Source organism: Dermacentor variabilis, chromosome 7, assembly GCF_050947875.1.
Source record: "Dermacentor variabilis isolate Ectoservices chromosome 7, ASM5094787v1, whole genome shotgun sequence".
NCBI lineage: Eukaryota > Metazoa > Arthropoda > Arachnida > Ixodida > Ixodidae > Dermacentor > Dermacentor variabilis.
Genome location: NC_134574.1, coordinates 113,213,853 through 113,230,323, shown reverse-complemented (window position 1 = coordinate 113,230,323; position 16,471 = coordinate 113,213,853).

Sequence of the window (16,471 nt, the reverse complement as noted above, 5' to 3'; positions counted from 1 at the left end):
AACCGGGAACTCTTCCGGTTGGCCCGCTCCAAAGGAAAGGAAAATGGATAGCAGTTCGTGTGGTCGAGAAACGGAAAGGTTCTGGCGGGAACGTCTGAGGGAGCACCTTTCATTCGAGTTGAAAAATGGTCGCTATTGGCTAAGATTGCTTAGACATGCCTTACATAGAGAGTATCAAATCCTCTGACTTTGCGGACGTACATAGCTTTTTCTGATGCCTCCACCAGCAGTATTAAAGTTGGGCATGGGACCATTCGCAGCCTTCGGAAACGTTAGAATCAGTTTTATGCCATCACTTCATCATCTCGCCTAACGTTCAATTCTTTTGTACTTACTGAAATTAATATTTATTCCAAGAGCATTCCACAGTATTCATTGTTGGTTTACCAAGCCTTTTAGCACACGCGTCCAACCAGAAAAGGAGGAGGCATCGCAGTTTTTATAAGTAACAGATGGGCAGCTTCACAGTTAACTTTTTCCTTTTCCCAAGCTGAAGTGATATCCCTGTGCTTGAGCACGCCTGCTTTTATTTTGGTGATTCTCTTACCGATTGACTGACCTCCGAGTTTGAATGCGCGGCTTTTCTTATCCGAACTCGATTCCACATTGTCAACGTTATCGCTTGAAGAGCCCGTGTGTATCATATGTGATATGAATATTGACCTTTTGCCTTAAACTGTAGGCTTGGTCACAGATTACCTTGATAGCCTTTCCAAAGGGGGCTTGGAATGCATCATTTATCCAGCGACTCGTGAGAAATTTTCGGCCGGTAAGCTAGCCGTGTCCTGCATTGATCGCGTTATCGTTCGCGCTCAGAATCTAGCCGTAAAATCAGCTAGAGTAGAAATTACACTTGCTGACCATTACTTAGTTTGCGGCTCAATGAGTTATCTAGATACTGCGACAGCACTCACAGACTCTAAAGAAAGTAATTTCAGTGCTTGACCCGAAAATATTTGATAAGCTGGTGGCTCAATATAACTGGGTTTTCGTCTTTAGAAATAGTGTCTCCTGCTGACCTACATGACAAGCTCATAGAAGTGTTCCTGAACTTGAAAGAAAGTGCTACCCGAACAATGCATATCAAACAACATAAGATGGGTAACAAGTGGATGTCGTTTGACATACTCGCTGCAATAAAAGAAAAAAGACTTACTTTGGGCCCAGTGCAAGCGTGCCCCAAATTGTATAAACATACGGGTCAAATTTAAGCAATTGAGAAATAAAGTTACGGCCACGATACGCTCCGCAAAGCGATTACATTTTCGAAACAAATTTAAAGCTGCTGGTTACAGTAGTAAGAAAAAATGGTCGCTAGTTAACAGCTTTAGATACGCTAATACGCGAGCTAATACAATGAATTATTTTCCTTTCAGTTTATTCAGGGGCAGACAAATATTTCTGATCAGTTTAACAACCGCTTCTCGCGTTTAATTAGAAACACAAACTTGCAGGTAGATCTGTGCACTTTGCGTCACAGAATTAGTGAATCGGCATATCTGCTTCCAATTTCTCAGGAAGAGCAAAGATCGAATATTTTCAGTTTAAGATGTAATAAATCTCCTGGAATTGACGGTATTTCCATTAATGACTTGCGCAGAACATATGAATACATCCAAGAGGTGTTGCTAGTACTACTCAATCGCATAATTTCCAGTGGTGAAATTCCTGTAAAACTGAAAAAGAAAGCAATAGTTATACCTCTTTCTAAAAGCGGTACGCGGAATAAAATTGAAAATTGTTGCCCACATTCAATTGTGCCTTCTATTGTTTAAATTCTAGAAAAACAGTTATTATTAACAATGACAAGCTTTCTGGACGCCCACAGCATTTTGTCGTCTAGTCAGTATAGTTTCCGGCCGGCAAAAGCACTCAAACCCTTCTGGAAGATTTCTCGGATCAGCTGAATATAGCTTTCCATAATAATAAAGTTGCTTGTCTGCTCCTTCTTGGTTGTAGTTGAGCTTTTGACAGTGTTCATCATGGTCTGTTGTTAAATAAGCTTTTCTTGTTAGGGTTTCGGGGCGCTTTCTGGCTGTTAGCAAATTTCCTTCGGGGTAAGCGTCAGGTCGTCTCAATTGGGCAAGTTTATAGCGTATTCTTAATTATTAATGCTGGAGTTCCTGAGGGATTTATACGTAGCCCGTTATTATTTAATATTTTTGTAAATGGCCTCTGTCGCATGATGCCCGTTTCTCCTTATCAATACGCCGATGACACGATGATCGTAACTTCTGCCCACAGCTACTATGATGCGATTGCTTCTTTGCAGTCTGCTGCCACAAAAGCTATGAACTGGTTTCGAAATAACCTAATTAATATAAATGTATCTAAGACGCAATTAATCTGCTTCCACAATCTTTCTAGGAAGGTAGCCCGTGACTATCCTCTTGTTTTTCATTGTTCAGATTGTTGATCTTGTTCTTGTAGAACATTACAGCACTCATCTGTTGTAAGGTATCTTGGTTTATATCTCGACAGAGACCTTTCTTGGAACAGCCCTTACGTTTGCAAAAAATCTAGCGCCGTATCATGTCTACTGTACAATATAAGATATTAAATGTCCTTATCGGCAAGGAAAATAATAACACACGCTTACGGCTACAGTCTGCAGCGGTACGGAATAACAATTTACAGGCACTGGGCTGTTCTCTGGCACAACAGAATAAATACAATACTGCACTCCCATTCAAGAAACATAAATAATGCGTGATAATGGCATCGAAGTCCTTGAGCAGCGAAGGCAAGTCTTATGAATTCGATTTCTTTCCATGCTTTTTAAGGGAGACATCAATTAATCCTGCACCGTATCTGTCTAGTACAACGTCTAGGCTTACTCGACACCATCATCCGAATTCACTAACTCCTTATTTTTCATGGACGGACGTATTCAATATTCTTTTTTTCCCCGAATTATAACAGACTGGAATAACTCGTTGTTGCCTGTTTCAATTGATTGATTCATCTACTGTTGTGTCTTACCACACTACATGATTGAATAATGCATTGTATTACTGTTGTGTTTCACCACCCTGCTTGGACCTGATCTAGGTCTGCAGTATAAAATAGATAAATAAATAAATAAATAAATAAATAAATAAATAAATAAATAAATAAATAAATAAATAACTAGAAAAGTAAGTAAATAAATAAATAAATATCTTATAATCTGAGCCTGAATGCTGACACAGACTGTTTCAAAATACTTTCGATGCCACATATCAAGGTTCTTTTAATGCGAGTGGTTGTTAACACTTCTGGTTTGCTGAATTCCTAGTTCCGTACTCTTCTTCCCATTGCTTAAGTCCCAGGGACCCCTTTTGGTGGCCCCGTTGTTCAACAAGGTACGGCACTAGAGCTCGCGCCCATTATGTTCCAAACTACTTCAATAAATTACCCCCCAGAATCTACTGTGCAGAAACGAAATAGAAGTTAAAAAGACTGCTAAGACGTACCTGTTTGTAAAAGCGTATTTGTTCCTTTTGTATGCCGTTATTGCTTGTGTATGTGTTTGTGCAATTCCTTTGCACTATCACGGCCAGATTGGCGTATGGTTATCTACTATCTCCTGGTCATCTTGTTCACACGCATTACTGGGTTTCTGGGTTTCATTATGCTCGATGAAAATTCATTTCATAGACACTGTATAAATTTTAATAAATTTTTTGTTGTATGTGGTTACTCGAGTTCGCTGCTTATAAATAATCTATCAATGTACCGTGTATGGTTTTGCTGCCGGCGAGGCTCTGCCGCTGAAGTCTTCATATGCTTTGGCAGGCCTGTATGAATGTACTTATTTGAGTAATGACAGTAAAGGTATGATTATTATTATTATTATTATTATTATTATTGCGAGATGGAGGGCCCATTCTGCTCGTTACCGGCGATCGGAGCGCATGCGATACAACTCACGCCCCGACGGCAGAACACCTTCGCGGTTCTGTAAGCACGTGCGAGCACCGTCCAAAAGGCTGAAGTAGACGTTCCGCAGCTTCGATTCGCCGTTGCATCCACTGAACCTCGCTACGCGTTCGAAGTCCGCCAGCCAGTCTACCACGTCTTCAAGAAGGTCGCAATGGGAGGGACTTGGCACGAGCGGTTCTTGCAGCGCGTTATAAGGAGGCACCCGAGCAGCCATCGCAGGGCTAGTTGTGGTAGTACGGGATGTAGCATGCATACCTGCCTCGTTGTTGTCCTCGCAGGTAACGGCTCAAACTCGGGGGCCAATCCGAGGATTCTCTGGCTGGCGCGGTGCACTGGTGTGAGCTCCGGTATCGGTCTAGCTTTTCTGCTGCTAGGAGGGGTCTGTGGCATGGATCGAGATTACCCTGTACCTCCACCAGAACGTCCCGTTTAATTTACTACTTCTAAAGGAGGCCGTTCAAGTACGAATCTTCTAAGCGGCAGCGCAACACCAACCAAAGACAGACGTGCGAGCTCGTGGCCAGCGCGTCCTCGTCTTCTGGGAGCAAGTGGCCCAAGCGCGTGGCAATATGAACTGTGCACCCACATAACCTTAATACAATATATTGACATGTGAAATGAAAACACGCATAGATCTGCGCTCAAATTTTGCATTATAGAATACCGCAATCGTCGGCGGAATTTTTTTCGCTTTACTTGTTTTGGGAATTCGTTCATTACATAAGCGAGTGTCTCTTTTCCGCGCTTTGTTCACGCAGATCAGTTGGTATCATCAGCATCATCATCATCATCATCATCATCATCATCATCATCATCATCATCATCATCATCATCATCATCATCATCATCATCATCATCATCATCATCATCATCATAATCATCATCATCATCATCATCATCATCAGCCTGGTTACGCCTACTGCAGGGCAAAGGCCTCTCCCATACGTCTCCAACAACCCCGGTCATGCACTAATTGTGGCCATGCCGTCCCTGCAAACTTCTTAATCTCATCCGCCCACCTAACTTTCTGCCGCCCCCTGCTACGCTTCCCTTCCCTTGGTATTATATGCACTGTTAATTGACGTCTGCTTATTGTGTTATTATGCTTTATTATTATTCGTATGCCCCGTCTGGTTGGGCCACACCAAGGCCCCACAGTATATTATAAATAAATATAAATTCATTGAAGATCAACTGCCACTAGGGTAGAGAAAGTGCGAAACCAAAAAAAAAAGGTGACATTTATTTGAGCACTACAAAGCTTACACGTTTAATTTGCACTGCAGCACATGGTCCGCACCTTCGGTGTAATCTTTTATTCGTGTTGCTTCTCTTTTGCACTGCGACCACCGTGGCAAAGGGCTGTGAGCGCAAAATGGCATCGCTCTGTCTCGCTGCTGAAATCCCTTCAAGCCATTTCTAGGCCGTGTGTTGAACGCGGCGGTGCCAAAGCCGAGCAACGGTCAAATTTAAAGGAAGAATAAAAAATTCCACACTTGCTAGCTTAACACCTCGTGCAGACCACAAAATTGAGTTTGATGGAATCTACCTAACATATGGCACAGTGAGCTATCACAAACGCGACCACGCCCGCTCCGATCAGCAAGCGTACTTCCGAACGATGTCCCCCTGAACGCCGAATGAGAGGCTAAATTTAGCTGCGATTACGTCACGATTGGCGCGACTACAGAATTATGTGTGCATGCGACACAGGCATAAATAAGTAATGTTCTTTCCTCGACCAAATGCCACCAACGCCAGGCGCCTGGGTGGGGTTGTTGCAAAGAGAGAACCAATAATTCATTACGTATTTGTACATTACCGTATATAAGAAAGGCTCCCCATACTTACCATGGTGGAATATGCTACCCCTTGTTACCTGCATGTTAGACGCGTCCGTACTAGAATGGGAAATAACAATTCTAGCTGGCGTGATACTTCTTTCGTGCATCCAAACATTGGTGTATGTAGAGGTAAAGTGGTGAGAATCGAGCGGGCGACTAGGAAAATGAGCGCATACATTCGCGCATTGGTGCATTCACTATACCTAGTATTGTTATGCAAGAAGATTGTGACATTCACTGTACGAATAGCCTTTCTTGAAGCCCCCACTTGAAGTCGATCTAAATAAGCGCACACTCCACGCTTCCTTTCCTTCGTTAATAATTACATGTTAACATGTTAACAATTAAAGGCGCTAAACAAAGACAAAGCTATGTTCCTCAGATCATTCAGCTTGAATATGGTTGATCTGTCAGATATCGCGACGAAAATCTGCGCGTACACTAGCTGGAATCTATTGGTATTGCTGGTGGTTCATTTACCATTGCTACTTTCGTGACACCATTATTTCTATTATGAGAACTGCGCTATGTTTTTGAGGTCCTTTCGATATTTTGTTTGGATATGTTGCACAAAGATATTTTCCTGTAACGAAAGGCAAAAAAAACGGCCCTCTCACTCTCTTTGTTTCTTCTTTTTTTTACTGAGTCGTTCATGTGATTGTCGCTATAGTTGTTATACACGATCCCATACAATCGTGTAGGCAGCTTTGGGCAACAACGTTCCTTGTAGAGTGCCAGAAACTGCTCATTTTAGATGCTGACGAGTTTGATGCCGAATCATACGTCTCCATGCAAGCAATAACGCAAAAAAGAAGCTCATTCCAAAGGCTTCATTTCACATCTCTATACTCGCATATTAAAGAATTCGATCAAAAAAAAATACTTCGTATACTGTATACAGTTTCAGCGTTAGACAACAAAAAATACTGAAATTTACACAGGGCACAATAACTACAGCTACTCTCGTTTTTCTAGGCGTACGCTTTTTTAGGACATGATATTGATCAATAAGGAAGTCAGTACATCCAGTGCATAATGAAAAAAAAAGCATTTTTTTGTCGGCAGAAAATGATTAATTAGTTATCGTCCACATCAGTTTCTTGATGCATTTGATACTCTGATGTGGAGCGCTAGGCGACAAATTAGGCCCAAACCACGGTGGCTTCATTTTAATAAAGATGATTTGAGAAAATGTTCGCTTGCGTGGACCTACCTCAACCTTTATTTAACATTTGGAAGCCTAAGTTTCTTTGCGGAACTCATCGATGACGTCCGCATAGTCCCAGGTGAGCACTGTGAGAGTAAATATTGTGACATTTTCCATTGAAAAAAAAAGATATTGTGACTCGTCATGACCCTTTCTGCATTAGGATGAAAGGTCAGCAAAGATAATGATTTGGGGTCGTTTTTCGGCACGGAACCGACCTGTTAGCCAGCCTGGCATTTCTTTCCCTGTGGAAAGCTGAACGTAAAAACAGTTAGATGTCGGACGTGAGCAACGTGGCATACATCACTCGGTGTTATTAACTTTTATTCCAAGTCATGATTCGTGCTTCGTCTCTTCGTCTTAATACGTGGAAGGCATTTCTATTATGCTATTAGAGGGTAATTAGGGCGATGTGTGCCTTCTATGGCGTCGCGCCTGCCCACACGCGATTTGGCTCGCGAATTTCGGCTGGGATCGCATGAGGGGCTTGAAAAGTGTGTCCCCAGCTTTCAACAATACTACTATGCTCTTGTTCCTGTGTACTCTATCCTGCTTTGGAAACGAGCACGTTTAGCGTGGTTACGCCATTATGCCATTGTATTGGTTTACAGCTGTAATTTGGTTGCTTCTGTCATCTCCAGGTTTGCGACGTTTCGCCTATTTGGGCAAAAATTCCAACTCTGGCTGCATCTAGGTGGTATAGCGTATCAGGTTAAATTTGGAGCGGGATAGTAAACATTTGTAGGCAGTTGTGAGAGCACTGCAATTTCCATAGTAAAATGCTTAGGCCGATAATTCCTTAGCAAATTTGCAATGTACCATGTAAAGCAAGTAGACGCCTGCAAAAGATTGATTTCTCGAAGTTTTTAAGAACTTTCATTTTCCCTAACGCACAATAGAGTGGCCTTCTAGCAGACTGAAGCTTTATTGGATTCCCTTGTGAAAGTTATGTCTTCGCCGTCAACCGTATATGTTCTTTCTGTGCATGCTTCATTTTAATCTGGTTGCCGAACTTCTATTGCCAGTTTGTGCTAGTGAACGTATGTCGCAAATACAATTTTAATGCGATTATCATTCTCTTGGTACTTCACGCACTTTCCATGACCTTTCTATCTAACTATCTATGCATCTAACCGTTTCTATGCCAACTTGGGTCACTGGCTAAACTAAGGTCTAATAGGTAGGAACCATAAGGCTCCTTTGCTGACGGAATCGGGCTTGAAACTCACCATCCGGTAACCTTGGGTCATTATTACGTTACGCTGGGTACGTGCTGCTTTTTTTCACCCCACTTTGAGTCACTGGGCACGTGTCAATGGGTATGTGCCGCTCTTCAGGGAACCTCTTTGACGCCAGCTTGGGTCACTACGTGTGTACTACTGGATATGTTGCGCTCTTCCAATAAAGAATTATTCCTTGTGTATCTACTGCGGGGCGTATTGGAACCCCAGTCGATATACATTGAGACTATGCAGTGCGCCCTAGCACCAAGTTTGCATTGGCGCCGGCGCCACGCACGCACTTCGCGCCGGCGCCGCTAGGTGGCACAGCGTGTCCAATAGAATTGGCGAGACAGGAACCCAGCTCCATGCAAGCGACATAAATGACGCGTTTTGGCGGTGGCAAAATGGTCTGTCGCTACATTGCTTCAATGCGAATTGCATTAGTGTCATCATTTATTGTGAGAAGGGTACTGCCTGATTTTTTAAGACCACCGTATAACTACCTGGTTTTCGCGAGTGAAAATGCGCCGCTGTCATCTGTTTGACAGGGCGCCATAGAAAACGCGGGAAATGTTTATAGCAATGGTAAAGCGCAAAGGACATTCTCTGGAGGTACCACAGATTTATTCTTTTTGACCGCCATTTTTGATTAATTTCAGGGCAGATAGATTTCGGACTGGGGTCTACTTTTCTAGCAAAGCTGTTCGGCTGTCGTCCGTGGGCATTTTTCGTGTAGGTGTCCGTGGCCAAAAATGTGGGCCGATCACGGATGCAATACACAGAACAGCACTCGTTTCAACTAAAAAACAAGCACAAAACAACCTACCCAACCACATAATTGAGGCTAAGGCTCTCCTGGCAACAATGCGAAGCACGTATCACTCCCCGCATATGTTCGCCGGTAAAGATTACTGCAGCGTAAACTGCGGCAGCGACGGCAGCTTGCGACGTGGAGAGTGACGTCACTAGGCATTCGCATATAAAAGTACCAGCATAGCAACTAATTCCATTGTTGCAGAACCGTTATGGGTAGGCAACGCAAAGTTAGGAGTTAGGCAACCCAAGGAGCCGAGTGAATACGAGGAGCTGCAAAGGAAAAAGAAAAGGAAATATGAACAGTGGCGGGGCGTGCTGTCAAAATAAGTATTAAACCGATTACTACCATTACTCTAAAGCAATAAAGCATTACGTACCCCTTGATTAGTTGTACTGGTGGTTTTCAAGAGCTTCGCTTCATATGCACTTTCTCAGGGCGATGATGACGAGTCAATTTTATCCTTCGCAAATCATCCCATGGCGGTAATGTCAGCGGAATTGGGGTAAGTTAGCGGTTTTGTATCTAAGTCCGTTGGCTATTCTTTAGCGCTGATGTGATGGTTGAAGTCTTTGTATTTGCGCCTTATTGTGAACGTCTATTCTGTCATCTATTCAGCCAAAATGGCTGGTTGCTTCAACTTTATGGTTGGGTGCGAAATTAGCAACTCCCTGGGCAAGTATAGAATACTTCCTATTTATGATTCGTATTTTTTTGCGATGCGTGTTGGTTATCTTCAAGTAAGGTAGATGGCGCTTTTTACTGGAAAAGATTATAACTACTATAACTTTACGTAGTTCATGTTCTTGCGCTCCTCTCTTTTGTCTAGTTACTCTACGAAAGTTACTCCATCACGGCAAGGATGTGTTCAAGTTGTACAGTCAATTTTGCGCCCATGTCGTTGCTTTAGCACTCTCCTGCAAAGAACAACAGAAGATTCTTATGGTATTCTTGCGGGCCAAAGGTGCATCTTTCATTTATAGTTTTATTAAGCGGGGACACCACCCGCAAAAGTGAACTTCTATACAGCTATACAGCTTGAGCAGTAGATAGACGTTTGGGGCGCTGACACTGCATGCAGCTGGCCACATACGTCTGAACAGACTGTTGCATTTCAGACCAATAAAAGCGTTCCTTAATCCGGGAGAGCGTCGTCGCCGAACCTAAATGGCCAGACGTAGGGTATTCGTGCGTGGCACTGTAAATAGCTCCGGCACCACAAGGAGGAAAGGTGTGCCAGTGGCGGAAAAGTTATTCTCATCCAACAGTCTATCACGTGAACAAAAATGGTGTGCTGTCGTAGAGGCGGTCGTAGCGGTGAAGAGCGGTGTTATTTTAGTGTCCTATCGCTGTTCGGCTTTGAAACTGTAGAAATCTGGAAAATTCCAAGATACATCTTTCTTTTTAACAAGAATCAATGCCTATGCGCACGGACTCGATGATTCTTGTATGGCTCCCTTTTTTATTATTTCGTGCATGGTTCTTTGATAATCTGGCGCTGTGATGACAAAAAGCGATATAGATTTCGTCTAACTAGATTTGCCGAGCCCATGTCGATGTTATTGCGTGTTCGAGACGCAAAGATCGAAGCGATTTTGTTCAGAGCAAAGTAGAATATCGAGACATGATTGGAAAGCACACCCACTAACGTTCGGCGTTCACTCGGGCTCAGCGACTTCATTAGCGCGGCGTTCGAATCGACCTTCGTGCATTTGTCGCTTCACCGAGAACGAAACATCGAGAGCACAGTGCATAGAATGCTGCCGGCACTACGTACACTCAGCAAACACCTCCTATCGCTGTGAAGATGAGGCTCGCGCGGGCGCTAACTTTGGCCATGTCGGAGATCGTTTTCAAGATGCGACCAACCCGAGGACCCATCCACCTGATCCCTACTACACTACCCCGACTCTTGATTATTCAAAATTTTTTTTCCATTCGTCCATGTGATGGTCAAAACTTGATCGCCAAGTATTACAAGCAAGCACCGGAAACAGTGATTCCGGTTAACGTCTCATTGTTCTACATCGTTCGAACACCACTAAGGCATAGTTGAAACGATGTATTGCAGTGTACTTGGAGATTTTTCGGCTACGGGCCAATACTCATGCGACAAAAGGCTCAAGGAGCACTGAGGTCTCAAAAATGCAACTGTCTTATAGTGTCGAGGTGAAAATTGGGAAGCGCAATTGGTAGAATTCTTAGTAGAGTAGCAGAACCTTATCGAGGGTGTCTTAAAAGAATACCAAAGTTGCCCAAAAAATTGCAAAGTTATTCAGCAAAGATAACGGACGCGATATCAGTTTTCAATTGATCAGATAACCATGTAGAATATTTACGCAGTTAAGCACTCACATCACGGAAACGCCGAAGGTCCCCTGGCTTTCGAACGAAAGCATATTACCTTTAAAAGACATTTGACACTGAATTCTGGACCTTTCAGCCACCATAGCATAGCAACGAGAGTTTCACCTCGAGGTATGTAAGGAAGCGTTTTCTTGCTTGATTGATAGCATCACTAAGCGTAGGGCAGAAACACACGCACGGATAGGCGAAAGGACAACAAAGAGTGCTAACCTCTAAAGGATTATTTTCAGTGACGTGGGAGTGTTCCTAATTAAAAAAATGATAATGAGTATCCCGGAACCACACGTGGCAAAACGATGGTAGGTTAATGAAGGAAGCCGTAGCGGGAGGCTTCTGAATAAGTTTGAAAACCTGGAGTTCTTTAACCTGCACCTAATGCAATGTACAGGGGTTTTTTTGATTTTCGCCTTTAAATTAATGCAGCTGCTGCATCTGGATTCTCATTACGCTCGCTAGCGCTTAGCAGTGTAGCACTGATTGCCGAAGCAACTATGCAGCCGCGGCGGACAATTGAAGCTTATTACGATTTTTTATACATGAGTTTATTTCATAGAAAGTTTATCTCCTTATCTGAAATGCGCACAGTAGGGTACTCACATAGGTAGACGAAAGCCGCGACATTATTTGCACTTCATTATTTGACGTGTCAGCTTGTCGCGACTTCTGTTTACAAAACTGCACTGAGCAAAAAGCTGATCATGGCCCGAGAGAATTGCATTAACGAGCAAGTTGTACAACGCAAGCGTCTTCAAATTCAAATTCAAATACAAGTTATTTATTAATCCTTGTCCAATACTATTTGGACCCGTAACCATAGGCTAGTCATGGGTAAAAAAATAGAAAGCACAATAATGCAGACTTCATTATGTATAAAACACAACCATAAAACAGGGGGAGAAGGAAATTTACATGTGAACAAATGTTAAAGAAAAATAATGTATAACAAGGAGCTCACATTATATGGTAAAATCGGATGCACACAACAGGTAGAATACATTTAAGATAAAGAATGCAAGTGCATGAGGAACTGTCTCGCTGTAGGAGCAAACCTTTGAACATATGAGGCTGACATTTCGGTTCTTGAACGATTGCACGATTTTATGAGAGAACATCGTAGACGTAATACTCACATAATGATGTGTGGAGACTTTAACTTGCCAAAAATTAATTGGGAACTTCTGGCCGGAGTAACTTCATATCAACATGCCAATCTTTTGCTCGACATTGCCTTTGCATTCAACTTAAAGCAGGTCGTACAGGGGCAGACGCGTGTTGCATCAGGAGCAAGCTCGCTTCTTGTGTTTATTAGCGATGCCATTGAGAGACTCGGTTTCTCTATTGATATCATTCCAGGTATTTCTGACCACGAAGCAGTGCTGTTCAAAAGCAGCATGGTGCGGCCGCCTTCCCTTGAGTTAAGAAAACGGTTTCTCGACTTTAACAATGCCCTAGACGAAAGTATTTTAGATTTATTGCAGCAAGACTACGATCAATTCATCGAAAAACACGCGGCTGCTCTCATGAACGTCAATAACCTATGGGTGCACTTGAAGACTATTGTACATGAATGTATGGCAAGATACGTGCCGAAGAAATATAGTAAAATGAATCGCACTAGTCCGTGGATTACGCGTGAAGTGATCCAGCTTAAACGTCGCATTAAGCGCCTAGGAACTACACGATTTAGAACAGGTCACGTTTCTTTGCAGTCCCTTCGAATCAAGCTGCGCATGAAAATAAAACAATCGAAGTATAACTTTTTTAATGTTAAAATGCATAAGTTTCTGACTACAGACCCCGCAAAATTTTGGACACACTTAACACAGAAGAAGGATCCAGTCAGTAAAACTCGTTCGGATCACAGGCAAATTAATGATCCTTATTGCATTGCATCAGCTTTCAATGATTACTTTTCTCCAGTGTTTACAAGGAATAGTACGTACACCCCAGAATTTCAGACTCCGTGCCTTATCTTGCCAGACTTACTAATATCTGTCGAAGGAGTTGTTGTTGCTCTGCTTAAGTTAAACGCAAGAAAGTCTCCGGGACCACATGCCATCCCAAATACGTTTCTCTCCCGCTACTCAGAATGGTGTGCTAGATACCTCGTGGTCATTTACAATGAAAGCCTTTTAAATTCGGAAGTTCCAACTGAATGGAAGGTTGCGAAGGTCGTCCCCATTGACGAATCTGGCGACAAACTTTGTGTAAGTAACTACAGGCCAGTTTCACTATTATGTACTTCGGGTAAGATTCTGGAGCATTTCATTTTCAAGCGCTTGAGTTCCTTTTTAGAAAGTAGCAACTTCTTTTCAAGTAGCCAACATGGGTTTCGGCGTGGCCTGTCCACTGTAACACAACTCATTCACACAACCAATTAATTCTTGGCATGCCTTGATAATGGTGGGCAAATAGACGCAAAATTTCTAGATTTCGCGAAGGCCTTCGATCGTGTTTCGCACCGTAAGCTGATGGTTAAACTCCGACATCTACTACAAAATCAGCGTCTTGTTCAGTGGCTTTATAGCTACCTTTCTGAACGCCGCCAGTACAACCAGATCTCTGGTTCCAATTCTCCACCAGCTTCAGTTCTTTCAGGAGCCCCCCAAGGCTCCGTGCTTGGTCCACTTCTGTTCCTTATTTATTTAAATGACTTGAGCTTCGATTCCCCAGTGCGATGCCGTTTTTTCGCAGACGACTGCGTTGTATACCTACCCATTCAAAATGCTGAGGATCATAGTATACTAAACGATTACCTGTCAGAGGTTTCGAAGTGGTGTCTGTTCTGGGAAATGTCTTTAAATACCTCAAAATGTGCAAAAATGACAATTACACGCAAGAAGCATGTTCATAGCTACACATACAAAATTAGCGGCACAGCCATTTCTCATGTATATGAATACACATACCTGGGGGTTGTATTTAGCAGTAATTTAAGCTGGAGCTCGCAAATCGGGCATTTGGTTTCAAAGGCGTCCAACAGGCTTTGGCTGTTGAGAACCGCCTAAACCACTGCACAACTAAAACAAAATTAACAGCCTACACTTCTTTAGTACGCCCATTGGTGAAATATGCAGACGTTCTTTGCGATCCGCACACCCAAGTAGATATAAATCGCATTGAAGGTGTTCGAAAGAAAGCACTAAGATTCATCTACAACGCATATGGTAGACATGTGTCTGTCACTGGTCTACTAAGGCAATCTGAACTCCAGACGCTTCAATCCCGCCGAAAGTTACACCGTTTAAAGCTGCTGCATGGTATTATTAATAATTTAGCAAACATTAATTGTGACTCTTACATGAAACACTTCTCGCCCAACACACGGCAAACACAACTCAACAATAGTAGTGCCACGATGCCGAACTAAAGCTTACCAGTTTTCTTGCTTTCCAAAAACAATATCAGTATGGAACGGGGTTCTGCGTGACGTGGTCAGCTTGACAAACCAAGATTCCTTCTTATCTGCTGTCGTGTCTCTGCTATAGATGCAGTGTGTTTGTTCATGCTCTTATTTATTTTGCATTTTCTTTTTGAGAAACGCAATATATTTGTTCTTGCTCCTGTGTTTGCTTTTTTGTGTGTGCGCTCGCTTTGTGGCATCGCGTTGTACAACGATGTATGTTTGTACCACTCCTGCCTTGGCTACCAAATGGCGGCTGGAAATATTGGATAAATAAAATAAATAAACATAAATAAAATATCTTATGTGGTGTGGAAGGGTGTTCCGTGTTTTTGCCCCGACAAAATCGCGCCGTCTTTCTCCATATGCCTTGCGTGTGGGCGGGATGCTAACGATCTCAAGTGTTACCTTTCTAGTAGTTCGACATGATATATAAAAAGGGATATATGGAATGAGAGGTTATATTCTGGTGGAGGTGCTGGGTACATGCTACCACTCCCAGATCGAACGCCGCCTGCAAGCCCAGTACGAAGTCCTGTCGAGCTGACTCCTGTTAACGTACGGACAAGCCGTCAACTTCAGGGACTGGCACCTGGGCACGAGCCTCTACCGAATACAGTCAGAGGGATGAGTACATCGGTTTCGTCTTCCGCAACGGCACCGACCGAGGTCATCCTGAACCAGCCGCGAATCCCCACATCCTTCCATGGGGACACCTTCGAGGATGTTGAGGACTGGCTCGATCACTTTGAGCGTGTCGCAGAATTCGACGGCTGGACTCCAGAGCGCAAGCTACGCAACGCCTACTTTGCCCTCGAGGACTATGCGTGGACATGGTTTGAGAACCATGGGGCGGGCTTATCGACATGGGACGAATTCTGACGGCAGCCTCGATCGCGAGGACCGAGCTGAATCTGCTATTCAGGCGAGAGTACAGCAGCCGAACGAAAGCGTCGCAATGTTTGTCGAAGATATGGGCCGACTTCTCCGACGCGCGGTTCCATCCATGCCGGAAGAAAAGGTCAGGAACTTGATGCGAAGTGTCAAGCAAGAGTTATTCGGTGGCCTAATACGCAACCCACCAAATACCGTTGCAGAGTTTCTAGCGGAAGCCATATTAATGGAAAAGTTACTGCAGCGACGAACAATGCAGTACAACTGCGGCGTGTCGGCCCTATGACTTGACCCTCTCGCTATACCCTTGGACAATACCGACGCCTTGCGGGAGTTCATTAGGCTTGTTGTTCAAGAAGAGCTCCAAAAGCCTCAGGTGGCTCCGGCATCGGTACCGCGACTCACTCTGGCTGAGGTCGTCCGGGAAGAAATCAGGCAGGCAGTAAAAGTCCCAGAGCGAAGCGAGACCCATAGCACGAGGTACGCAAGACACAGCCTCGCATGTCGTATGCGGAAGCTGCGCGAAGTTCGTTGTCTCCGACTTTTCACGGTGCGTGCGACATCCCGGACTTTCATGGTGTGCACGCCGTTGAAGCAGCAACTAGCGACTTCAGGACTCGCCGCACGCCATTCATGGCTGGAACACCACCACCCCGCAAGAGCGACGTATGGCGCACCGCAGACCGTAGGCGCTTGTGTTTTCATTGCGGTGAAGCCGATCACCTCTGCAGGGTGTGTCCCTACCGCCAAGCTGGGCTCCGTAGATTTCCACTGAATGTGCCGTGCCCGCGTAAT